This window comes from Rhinatrema bivittatum, chromosome 10 (assembly GCF_901001135.1).
Source record: "Rhinatrema bivittatum chromosome 10, aRhiBiv1.1, whole genome shotgun sequence".
Classification (NCBI taxonomy): domain Eukaryota; kingdom Metazoa; phylum Chordata; class Amphibia; order Gymnophiona; family Rhinatrematidae; genus Rhinatrema; species Rhinatrema bivittatum.
The window spans coordinates 42739052-42751670 of record NC_042624.1 but is presented as its reverse complement, the minus strand read 5'-3'; the positions used below and the strand labels follow the sequence as shown (position 1 = coordinate 42751670).

General features: G+C 51.0%; 1 protein-coding gene across 3 annotated transcripts in view; it reads right to left on the bottom strand.

Moving 5' to 3' along the window:
• The window catches only part of SLC35A3 (solute carrier family 35 member A3), a 153644-nt gene that overhangs the window by 132371 nt on the left and 8654 nt on the right, over positions 1-12619 (bottom strand). The window contains exon 1 of one of the 3 annotated variants that reach the window (XM_029617947.1): positions 576-695. The exons of 1 other annotated variant lie outside the window; for it this stretch is intronic. The gene's annotated coding sequence lies outside the window, so the exon portion shown is untranslated. Of the gene's footprint in view, positions 1-547; positions 696-12619 lie in introns of those variants that run through there. One more of the 3 variants, XM_029617950.1, reaches the window with a different exon arrangement.

Below are 12619 nucleotides of genomic sequence, written 5' to 3'. Positions count from 1 at the left end.
GACCATGGCATTAAGCATTCTGGAACTCCGCAGGCATCCATAGAAAGATAAACAGTGGAACAGGAGCCCAGCAAACACTGGAAAACCTCTCTGGTTCCCGTTCCAACATTCTGGTTTTTCGTACGTCATTATAAAATAATACCCTTCATATCCTGCTCAGGATATAGCTGTATCCGAATCCTTACAAAATACAAGAAGAGGGAGAGTCTCCACACTCAGCTGTACCCTCACTTCCTGCTTTCATTGCTTCTCAATCATATGCTGGATTGGGGCTCTCTGGGCAAAACATTCAAAGGCGGGAGGGGCAGCAATTAACGATGGGGGAGAGCAGCAGTGGGAGCCAAAGCCGGGGGGGGGGGGGGGGGGGAATGGAGAATCATGTGAGGGGGGCGGGGGGAGGTGAGGAAGAGGATCTACAGGGTCAGGGAGAGAAAAAAAGGGCTAAGGGGGGGGGTGATTAAAGCGAAGCTGCTCAGAAAGCGCTTCACATGCAGTTTCCGGGCCCAGCACAGATTCCTCCCCCGCTTTTTCTACATTTTTGGATTACCTGGCCACCACCTCGGCACGCTCCTCACCTTATTCTGGAGCGCCGTCTCCGGACGGCGGCGAGAAGCACTGTTATCAACCTCGTTTGTTTCCCGCGAGATTAGGGTTCTTTTCCTAGTCAATCGCGGTTTTTTTTTCCGATTCGCGGGTTGCTTTTAATTGGGCTATTTTTCCTGCCAATCGCGTTTTTTTGGGCTTGTTGGGCGGGACTTCTGCTCTGATGGTGCAGTGATTGGCTGCTGCTGCGATGAGGCCTGTCCATAGCAGGCACACCCTAAATTGTTGCGGCAGTAAACCAATCAGAGCGGCAAACCACAGGAGCACGTGTGTGGGCAGACCCAGCACAAGCACGGCATTGCAGCATCAACAGCGTCGCACGTGGGCACTGGGCAGTCAGTTAGACCCAGCACTGGCATTTCAGCATCAGCATCGTGGCAGGTGGGCAGACCTTGAAGACCGGCACGGCGTTGCAGCAAGCAGTGAAGAAATCTTCTGTGTAGCTGTAGACCTGAATGCTGAAGGGATTGTAGCACTCTGTTGGCTACAGCCAGGTATCAGGAGGGGAGGAATGAGGATGTTGACAGGGGGGAATGAGAGTGTGGGGGGCCAGAGATGTGCTCGGAGGGGGGAAATCAGTGTGTGGGGGGCCAGAGATGTGCTCGGAGCGGGTGGGGAGGGGGGAATCAGTTTGTGGGGGCCAGGGATATGCTCGGAGGGGTGAATCAGTGTGTGGGGGTCAAGGGATGTGCTCAGAGGGGGTGGGATGGGGGGAATCTGTGTGTGTGTCTGGGGCTGCTGTATTTTCAATTTGTTCACCACTTTTAATTTCATCTAATTTTTTTCTCATTTCTTCTCCCTGCAGCAGATCACCTTTGTAACAGGCCAATACAGTACAGTGCACTCCGGTGCAGCACACTATTAACCCGTGATTGGATGCCTGTTTTGATGCACTAGCTTTACCCCTTATTCAGTAAGGAGTAATAGCTCATCGAAAACGCACGTGCAACCCCTCGAACCTAATAGTGCCCACAACATGCAAATGCATGTTGATGGCCCTATTAGGTATTCCCGCGTGATTCAGAAAGCAAAATGTGCAGCCAAGTCGCACATTTTACTTTCTGCTTTTCTGTGCACCCTCCAACTTAATATCATGGTGATATTAAGTCGGAGGTCCCGAAAGTTAAAGTAAAAAAAAAAAAAAGTGAAATCGGCTCGCGGGTTGAAAACCGGACGCTCAATTTTGCCGGCGTCCGGTTTCCGAACCTGTGGCTGTCAGCGGGTTTGAGAATCGACACCGGCAAAATTGAGCGTCGGCTGTCAAACTCGCTGACAGCCGTCGCTCCTGTCAAAAAGGAGGCGCTAGGGACGCGCTAGTGTCCCTAGCGCCTCTTTTTGCCGCGGGCTCTCATTTGAATACAGAATCGCGCGCACAGGAGAGTGGCCTGTGCGCGACTTTTACCTTATCGGCCCATAAGAAAGCCTGTCCATACCTACTGTTTCCGTCATTGGCTGCTACGCTACTAAATGGATTTGATCTACTATAGCTAAAGTAAGGAACAAAAAGATACTGCTAAGCGTGGAAGAGGAATGTGAACTAAAAGCATGGATTCAGTCTGTTGTCAGCAATGAGAGTAAGGCTATGTGCAAATTTTGTAAGTGTAACATTCATGCACATCATGCAGACCTTCTGCAACATGCAAAATTTAAGCTCCTTTGTCATCTATGCGACTCACAGACATTGGTGTTTTAATTTCACTTTTTTTGGGCCTGTTTTTTTTGGAAAAATGTGCTTGGTTTTTCATGAAAACCTGGCAACCCTGGTGACACGTATTGCCAGCGCTGTCCCGGACGGCAGTTCAGACTGTTAGGTACGGAGTGCCCGCGGCCCCTCCCTTGCCTGCTCCGAACACTGGGGCACATTGTTTCCGTGACGCGAAGGATGGCACCAACACTGCCAGCGGCCTAGTGTACCCCGGCTTCAGAACCGGACACCGGGCCTCCATTAGTAAGCATAGCTTCTCCCCTCAAAGCAAAAATGAACAAAGACTGTAGCCATTCCCAGGACTACGACTCCCACCCTGCTTTAAGGTGAAGCCGTGGCTGAAACCACCACCTTGAACTGGGGAGGTCGCGGTGACTGTTTTATTCTTGGTGGTTGAACATAAAAAGTATATGTATTGTTTTTTTCCTTAGGATGCCCGGAAAGAATTTAGGTGCTGAGAATATTTCTTGAAGGCCGTAAGTTTTATGCCCTGCCTTACTGATTGGTAGATAAGCTTTTCCTATCCACACCTGCCAAATCTCCTGTTTAGTAGGAAGTCGTCTCCCGCGCAATGCAAGAGACTTGGGTAGTTGGGTGGCAAGACGTGTCCCCTCCCCCTGCCACAGGCCAACAAAAGGAAAGCACCAGGCCACGCAGTTCTCGGCACAGCTGTCACTCAGAGGAAGACGGTGTCACCATGTAAGCTGCCTTCCTATAGGGCTCGGGCGAGTGTCAGCATGTAAGCTGCTTTCCTATAGGGCTGGGGTGGAGAAATACATGCAAACAGGCTCCCGATTGGCTGCCTCTCTCTAGGATGCTTCACACGTTCTGGCTCTTATTTTAATAGCCAACATTTTTGAAAATAGAAGGGAAGAATCATGGACAATGACCGGATAGGAGGGGGTAAGAAAAACAGCAGCAATAAACTGGGGAGAGAATGAGAAGAGCCGTAAGAGACCGGGGTGGGGGGCAAAGTGCCTGGTGGGAGAGAAATTATAGAGGACAGGACCGAGGGGAAATTGGAGGGGGGGGGGGGAAATGGGTAATGCTGGCAGGGGAGGAAACTAGGAAGGGAAATGAGATGGGATACTTGCTTAATTTTTGTTTTCTTTTTGACTAATATTGTCACCTGGGTAGCTACTGCTGCTGCTGTGTTGGTTCACCTCCTCCCTCCTTTCCTGTTGCAAGACCCCCTCCGATAATCTGCCCTTTAGGGCTCTTGCCTTTGGGTGTATGCAGGTACAAGACAGGGTAGATAGGCAATGGGAGGAGAGGATGGTGGGGACACAATAAGTCCAGAGAGAAAGTCATAAACTGTGAAAGTTATCATTAAAATTGGTGTACTGTTAGTTTGTCAAGAGTCAGGAGAGCATGAAACTAATAAGGAGGTGGTTGGGACTCTTAACATAGGGAAGCAAGACATGCAGCTCCCTGTCACCTCTCCACCCCCCCTGTACAATAATTACAGTACACCTGTATGGCTTTAAAACACAAAGCCACAGTTTATTTCATAACATAACCCGAGCCCTCTAACTTATTATACAAACAATGCCAAATCACTGCCCACTCCCCCTTGTTCCACTTCACTTACCACCGCGTCCCAATGGTAAGACAAAGCTGACATTCCCCCTCTCTTACCCCACCGCAGCCCCAAGCGAGGGTAAGTTCACGGCCTGAGCATCGCCCCCCCTTGCTCATAGGCCATCCCGTGTAGCAGCCCCCAGACTACACAAGATTGGCCCCCCCCCCTCCAATGCCCTTTACAATCCGCTTGTGGCTTGGGTTTCCACCACAAACAAAGACAACTTTGGTTATCTTTGTTCCCCCACTGCGGCCCCTAAACCCCTTTAAGTTGTTGCTCCAAACCTTCCTGCAAAGCTTTGTTAAAGAAGTCGATGCCTACATCCGAAAGGTGCACACTAGAGATGTGAATCGGAACCAGAATCGGTTCGGATTTCAGTTCCGATTCACATCCGAAAGGTGCACACCAGCAGGACGGAATAAACCTCCTAACACCTCCCCGACCAGTCGTGCCGCACCCAAAACCACCTTGCCTTTGTACCCATGCACCCAGCTATCGGTTCAAATTTGTTACGCCCCATCGCCTCAGTGGGTCGATATGATGTTGGATTCGCATGATTATGTCCGACCAACCCATCTTAGCACCAGGCATCCCATGAGAAAAGCAAAGTTTTTCATCATTTGCACCCCAGCTCCCAACCAGGAAAAAATTCCCTATATCGTTTCCACCCAAATGTATAATAAGCAGCGGTGGGACACCCCAACTCTTTAACAAACCCTTGCAAGAATGCTACCAACTCCCCCCTTTTCATGCCCCTCCTGCAGCACCATTGAATTGTCCGCTTCCGGCTATCCAAGGTCAGCTTTTCTTCATATGGACACTTCTCCGCCCAACGCTGAGCCCCAGTGCATGCAGGAATCGCAAGACACCCCTTTTTGAGTCTGCAAAAAGAGAATTTGGACATTAGCCTCCACACTTCGCCTCCCCTTCCAACTCCCCTTGGCCTGCCTCTCCGTATATGCGCCTTGGAAGCATTAGATCGCCCTTGCCCCATGGCCTGAATAGTCTTTACTGGCAGCCCTAATTCCGCCGCGGTAGTGGCGACTGCTATATGGAAGGAACGTATGCAAAGTATTCTCATTCCCAACCCAAACCCTTGACCACCCATAACAAAGCCTTGGAGCTGAAATATGGTCATGGGCATACCATTGACGTGTAACAGATACAAACCCTGAACTGCCGGCCGCACCCGAACATGCTTGAGGTGTCCGCACTGGGCATACCTACTCATGGCGTGTCGGAAATAACAAAATCCACTGACCTCTACCGCTTTGATTTGTGGATACCCCCGGGACCGCCCTCTCACAAAACCATACCTGCTGGGCCAAAAGACCGTCACGAGCATTCGCCTTGGAGCGTGTAACTAGTTCGCTCACCTGCAATTCTTCTAAATGAGAATGCAGTTGCTAGTGCATATCCCTTCCACCTTGCCCGCAATACGAACTGGATGATATCGTAGTCACGAACCATAATTCCGGCTGCCTGGCATGGGCCTACCCATGATAATCACATCCATTACAATACAAAAGTACCAACTCCCAAAACCTAGAGACTTCTAAACATCTGGCTAACTGCCAATTAATCACCTGCACCACCCCTACTTTGTCACACCAAAAACCGCTCTGTTATTCTGTACTCTTTATTACCCCGGATAACTACCACTACTTCTATGTGAAACAACGCCAAGAAGTGATATTCTTAGTAATACTCTTCCCCCTCCCAGACCACCTGCCATTACTCCTCGCCCCATCCTCTTGAAAGTATACTCCAAAGCCGAAAGCCCGCAGCTGCATCCAGAGACAATTCCAGCTCCCGGTTAGATACCTCCCCTTCATGCATAATGCAAACTCCTTTAAATGAGTGTAAGAAGCCGTCCCATATCCCCCCCCCCCCCCCCAATTCATCCTTCACTTTACACGGCACCCTAATAAAATGATGTCCTGCCCTCCCACCTATGTTGTCGCAGAAAGGCTGTGAATGAAACCCTACCCATCGGACTCCCACGGCATGCAAAAGTAAGCAAACCACACACAGACTGCATCTGCTGTAACGTCTCCTTGGATGAACATCGCACCAACCTCACCAATTCCTTCAGCTTTACAAGTTTGTCTACATGCAAACGCGACCCCGCCTTACCGAATCCAATTCCATACCTAGGAAATTACGCTTTGTAGTCGGCTCCTCCTTTTTTTTTTTTGGATGAACTAGTTCCCTCCAGAAACCCTCCAACTGATCCTGACAACGCTGGACTGACTAGGTCCCACAAGAAATCATCTAAGTAACGCAACCCGTCTCCGTACACCACCTGATGGCCCAGTATAAGAAGGTACTAAAAGCCTCAACGCATGTGCATGAAATCACACAACCTATGGGCAAACAACGATCGACATGGGAACCTCGTTCAAACACAAAACCTAACTAACGGGCTGATACAGTAAAGTCCGCGGGAGAGCAGGTGAACGCCCGCTCTCCTGTGTGCGTGATTCAGTATTCAAATTAGGGCCGGCGGTAAAAAGAGGCGCTAGGGACACTAGCACGTCCCTAGCGCCTCTTTTTTGACAGGAGTGGCAGCTGTTTGCGAGTTTGACAGCCGACGCTCAATTTTGCCGGTGTCGGTTCTCAAACCCGCCACGGGTTCGGAAACCGGACGCCGGCAAAATTGAGCGTCCGGTTTTCAAGCCGCGGGCAGACTTAACTTTTTTTTTTTTTTTTTAAACTTTTTGTAACTTTCGAGACCTCCGCCTTAATATCGCCATGATATTAAGCCCGGAGAAATTAGCGCCTACCTTTGGGTAGGCGCTAATTTCTGAAAGTAAAATGTGCAGCTTGGCTGCACATTTTCCTTTCTGAATCGCGTGGGAATACCTAATAGGGCCATTAACATGCATTTGCATGTTGCGGGCGCTATTAGGTTTAGGGGGGTTGGACACGCGTTTTCAACCCCTTACTGAATAAGGGTTAACGCTAGCGCGTCAAACGCACGTCCAGTCGCGGGTTAACAGTGTGCTCTGCTGGAGCGCACTGTACTGTATCGGCCTATAAGGAAATCTCTCTGGGTGAATGGAAACACCTGGAAAACTGATACAATATCCACCTTCCCTAGTAAAACCCCTTTTCCCGCACCTCACACTAAAGCAACCACTGCATAGAAGGACGCATACCGTACCGTACCCTCTCACCACAGAATAAAAAATTTACCGACGACCTCTCCATACCAAATAGGCTAACTGGATCTCTGATCAGCATTTTTCTCTTGCACTGTCCACAAGTTGCGATGCCCACCCGACATTGCGCGCACAATCCCCACTACCAGGACCTTCGTACTGGATACGAAAACCCCAACTAATCTACACTCAAAAACGAGCCATCTCCACGTCTAACAACACCGCAACAAATCTTTGACACTGATACCACAACTGGGGAATCCGCCATTCGCTGTAAACCTCCTGACTTCCCCACCCCATGAGTGTCGGTACACTGCCCTGGTGTGCACTTTGTAGCGGGATGGACTCCTCCGTATGTCACGCACGTATGTCGTGCATTTACACTCTGAAAAAGACAGGTAAGCTTAGTGAATCGCCAGCAGACATCTGACCCCCCCGAATGATACCTTGCTCCCCCCCAACGAACTTCATTACGCTCCCTTGTCTTCGAAATGAACATCTTTTACCACCACCCGCCCCGAACTCCACTGAGTTACCCATACTCCCTCCACTTGCCTCTAAGCTCTGGCTGTGTGAACACCTTTACTGATCCCCTGAGTTAACCAAAGGTGGATGTCCTGAGTTCCCCTAGACAAAATTAGTTTCCCACCATCTTGTCACGGAATTTCTCACCATAGTTGACCCAAGCCCAACCTTCATAATCCGTGCAAGCTCCCAGGATGCAGTCAGCATAAAACCGCACGAACCGTATTGGGTCAGGTCAAAATGCTCTACTACGCTTGCTAATCCCATAAAGCCGCGCACCCAATTAACAATAAGTGTATAGACCGTTGGTCCTGCCCTCCCCCCCTTGCATTCTTTGTTGCTGTCTTCTTATCCTTCCTATCCCTGCATCTCCCTTCTAATCATGTGAAAATATCCACATATTTCCTTTGACGAATACGCCGTGTGCACCTCCTCCCACAACTCAGTTAACGCCACATCAGGACATCCCCTATCCTGTTTAAGACCCTCCTCTAATACCGCATGCTGAACTGTCCTTGGCTCCCTACTAGGTCTAACCCTCTTCTACTGCCGCGCCAGTGCTCATGATCCGTGTTCTAATGCACTCCCTTTCTTACCTGACCCCCTCCGCTACACATCTGCCTGGAACCTCCTTGGGATGCACAGCCGCCGATGCCCCTCTGGGAAATGCACCTCCTATCGATGTGAGACACTTTGCCTCTCCCTGCGTCCTGTTGCGAAGTTCCCAGAAACACATCTGGAAGATACCCATATTCCCCTCCTCCCCCAAGCTCGGCCTTTTCTTTTTCTTTCAGTGCCCCAACCTCCGGGCGCTGAATTGTATCAGTCTGTGCACTCTCCCTACTTCCTCCCCCCCCCCCCCCCCGAACTACTAGACGCCGGGCGTAAATAATTCTGGCCCCTTCCGCATCCAGGGCCCACCCCCCCACTCCCCCCTGCCCCAACGGCCATCTCCTTCCAGACTTGTAGTTGTCATCCCGAACTGGGGACCGACCTGATGCCCTAGGATATCATCTAGCCTCCCCGCCAGAGAAAGTCCCCTCGCCTCTGGTGCTCTAAGGCTGGAATGCCCGTATATACCCTGTCATGCCGCCGCTAGCCGCTCACTATACCCTCGCCAAGGCACCTATGTTGCCTTCCACCTGGCTGATACTTTCCCCTCCCTCCCGCACTGCCAGGCTTCTCATGTCCGCAAAAACCTGAAGAAAGAGGGGTGGGGTGGCTGCCCACTCACCTGTGCCCGTACAGCCACAACATACTGCATCCCAGGCTGCACCTGCGCACAAGGGCATTTCTTTTGCCCGCTTCTCCGCAGAGCATCACTTCTCCACCCCCCGTTGCATCCTCCCAGCGCCCTGACAGGGTAGGCCATGCACAACTGTGCCCTGGATTAAAGCTAAAAGAAAATTGGGGGGGGGGGTGTCTGGGGGGGGGATTGCAGGAGCCAGAGAACCGCTTCTACACCAGTGCCATTCAAAGATTATTTTTTTTATGTTTTTTTTATTTTGGGGGGGGGGGGAGCCGCACTGTGCAGGAGGATGTGAGAGGGGTAGGAGGAGCCGAAACCGGACATGCCGGACTCCAAGCCTCTCTCCCCAAATTCGGATGCCCCAACATGAGAAAAGCAGGGGGCCTACGACACGGGGAGGGGGGTATGATGCTGGATGAGGGGTGGCAACGACGGGGGGACTGCTGCGCTAAATGTGCTACCGGCGAAGGCCTACAGGAAAAGAAGGGCCCGCCCCCCCCGAAAGGAACCTAAGCACTCACCCTCAATGTAGGCCAGCTGCCGCAGCAGGGGGGATGGGGGTTGCACCGTCACTGTGCGCTAAAAACCGCCCACCCTGAGACCACTTATCAAAACCGCAACAAACCGATGAATCAGCGGAAGCAGGCAAAAAGTTGCCCCAAAACCGCCAAAATAATCAATTGCTGCAAAGCAAAAAGCAAGGCCTACTCTTTGCCTCGCTGCTGGCTGCTGACTGGAAAAAAAGGAGCCTTGCCAAAACTGTTGCTCCTGAGGTAATCAGTGGCGAGGCACCAATTCAATTGTTGCCATCGCCGTTGGTTACCTCCCCCCCGCCCACATCGCCTTGCCAGCTCCCTGCGCTTGCCCACGTGTTATCATCGGCAGCACCAGACAAGCTCGCGCTGCCTTTCCTTAGAGGAGAGGTCCCTGCAGCTAAGGGGGGTGGGGGAGGACAAACACACATCCCACACACCCCCCTGGTAAAGAAGCTGGGAGGCAGCAGTACCGGCCTCTCTCGTTTCTGTGCCTGAGCACTGCCAGAAGTCAGCCTTTGTGCTGTGGAGCAGCTACTGTTGTCTAGGCTAAGCAAGCATCCTCAGGGCTGCAGCACACAGAAGTAAAGCATCTCTTGTCTAGGGAACCACAAACCATGAATAAACAGACTGCCTGCTGCCCTGCTGTGTATACAAAATAAAGCATGTTGGACCTTTCCTGTGTGAACCCTCCTTTGTTAGTTATATCCTGCCCTCAAACCCATGGCTTCAGGGCCAGGAAAGGGAGAAGAGACCCAAAAGTGTAATATTGCTTTTAGAATAAATCCAAATAATGTTTATAGTAAGTGTTTGGTATTGTATAATATAAGATGTATTTTAATTACTTCAATTTTATAAAAAATGCCTTTGGCAATGTAACAACTTACTGTTGTAACTCACCTGGAGCAATGCAGATGGAAGGGCGAGATATAAGTCTAACAAATACTTAGTGGAGGAGAGGGGAGGGAACTGCTGGATGCCTGCCCTTCCCACGCTGAGTAGTCTCCCTCAAGTCTTTGAACGCTCCTTCCTTGCTTGGGGTGATGTAAAGTACTTTCACAGCAAGTTTCTCACTATTTATTTATTTAGCACTTTTATATACCGATATTCCGGTAACAGAGTTACCAATCAAGTCGGTTTACATTACAACAATAACCATGGCATGAGAATGTCTTACAATAAACTCACTAGGTGCCTGACCTCAGTTCAGCTGGTATGTGTGGCTCCGCCAGAGGCCTAGCTTTCTTCTAGTATTGTAGGCATTTTCAGTATCTCAAATTGTAGATACTTTTTCTGTATCTGGCCATCACAAGGGGTGGGGCTGCCGGTGGTAACCCTGCCCCCTACTAGCTCAAATAGAGCAGCCATGCTTAAAGGTAATACCATATCCAGCATTTGAAGACAGTACATAGGGAATAAGGGGCTCAATGAGCAGTAGGTCCGCCCCTTACCAACACAGAACTGTCATTCCCTTCCCCTCCCACTCACCCAATACTCTCATCCCACATTGTAGCCCCTGCTCAAGGATCTCACCCCACAAACCCTCACCTAGTTCTCTATCCATTCTCCCTCTGCCCAATGTTCTTCTCCCTATCCACTGCTCATACCATAATCCTCTCCCTTGCCCACCCGAAGGTTCTCACCACCCACCCTGCCCAGTGCTCACATCCCACACGCCCCCCTTCCCAGTTCTTGCAATTCATACTCCTCCCTCTACCCAGTGCACTTATTCCAAACCCTTTCTCTCCACCTGCATAGTGCTCTCATCACAATCCTCTCCACCCAGTGCTCTCACCTCCAGCTCAGGGGTCTCCTCCCACCCCCACACTACTCCCACCATTGCTCTTACCTTGCACTCCCCCCCCCCCCCCCTGCTCAGGCCTCCCTTGCTTTTTTCCTTCCCAGTGCATTCCCCTTCTCTGTGTTCTCACCTCTTAGGTATACCTCTCTCCAAAAGTGCTGCCAATGATGGCTTTCCCCTTGCTCTTACCTCCTATGATAATGGGAAGAAGCACTGCCCAGAAGGCTTTCTTTTTCCCACCTCCTGGAAGTGATTGGTTCTTATGAACAGAAATAACCAAGCAACTGCAGAAGGTGGGATAAGAGTTCAGCAGGCTTTCCTCTCCTCTTTGCCTGTTCCAGAAAACAAGATAGGAGTTGGTAGGGGAGAGAGTCTGATTGTATTGCTCTGCCTGCCTGCTGTGAGGGGCCCTGCATATGAGCTGGCTTTGGCAGTGAGGCCCCTTTCACTGTGTATTCCGTACTTATGCAGCATGTCTGGCAGCAGGAAAGTACAAGAGAGTGAGCATTCTGGCAAGATTTCCTAGCGTGTAGCCAGATGGACTCAGGACCAGTGGGTTATATGCTCTTCTGTTAGCAGATGGGAGACGGAGTCAGATTTCAAAGCTGACGTCACTCTAGATATACCCCTGCAGTAACCTCAGCTCTTCAGTATCTCTCCGTCTCCTAGCAGATGCGGGCGCTATCGCACACACTAGAATAGTGTTAAGAATTACAGCAAAGAAGAAAAAGAAAATTTTACCTTAAAGAAGATCGAGCCCCGCTCTCCTGCAGTGAAACCTAAGGGTCCTTCCCCCAGTTGAGAATTCCTGAGGTGATCTCCGATATCCCTCAGAGGTATGCCTTGGTCCGGTAGCCGGTTCCCGGTGTGGGCTTAGCTCCCAGAGGGGCTGAAAGGCAGCAGGTGCACAATCAAGTGCGGCAGTGAAGGTAAAAGCCCTCTGCCCCGCAGTTGGAGATCATCCCGGCACTCGATTGGTAAGCAGAAAACTTTAAATTCAGGTCTCCGAGGCTCGGATTGCCATACCGATTCTGTTTCTCTTCCAGCAAGATTAAAAGGGAGCACCGATTGAGTTGAGAAGCCCTAGTTGGGGCTAGGCCCCGTTTGGGTGCAGGGGTCCACGTGGAGACCCTGGGGGGGGGGAGAGTACCATTTTATGCGCGGGGGGCGTCTTCACTTCTCGTCAGTGGTACGCACGGGGCAGGCCGGGTGGCCGATGCGCCTAACTTGTGCACGTCCAGTACAGACACCGCGCGCAACCGAGCTCATATCGTGGCACGCACAGCTGCGTTTACAACTACACGCGCGCATTGAAGCACATAACCTGTGCGCCTAGACATAGAGGCTATGGCACCGGCGTCCAAGAAGGCCAGAAGGCACTCTTTGCACAGCCTGCCACATAAGAGCCACGCAGCCTGAACTGGAGTCCTACCTATGTCGGTATTGCAAAGAAGCCC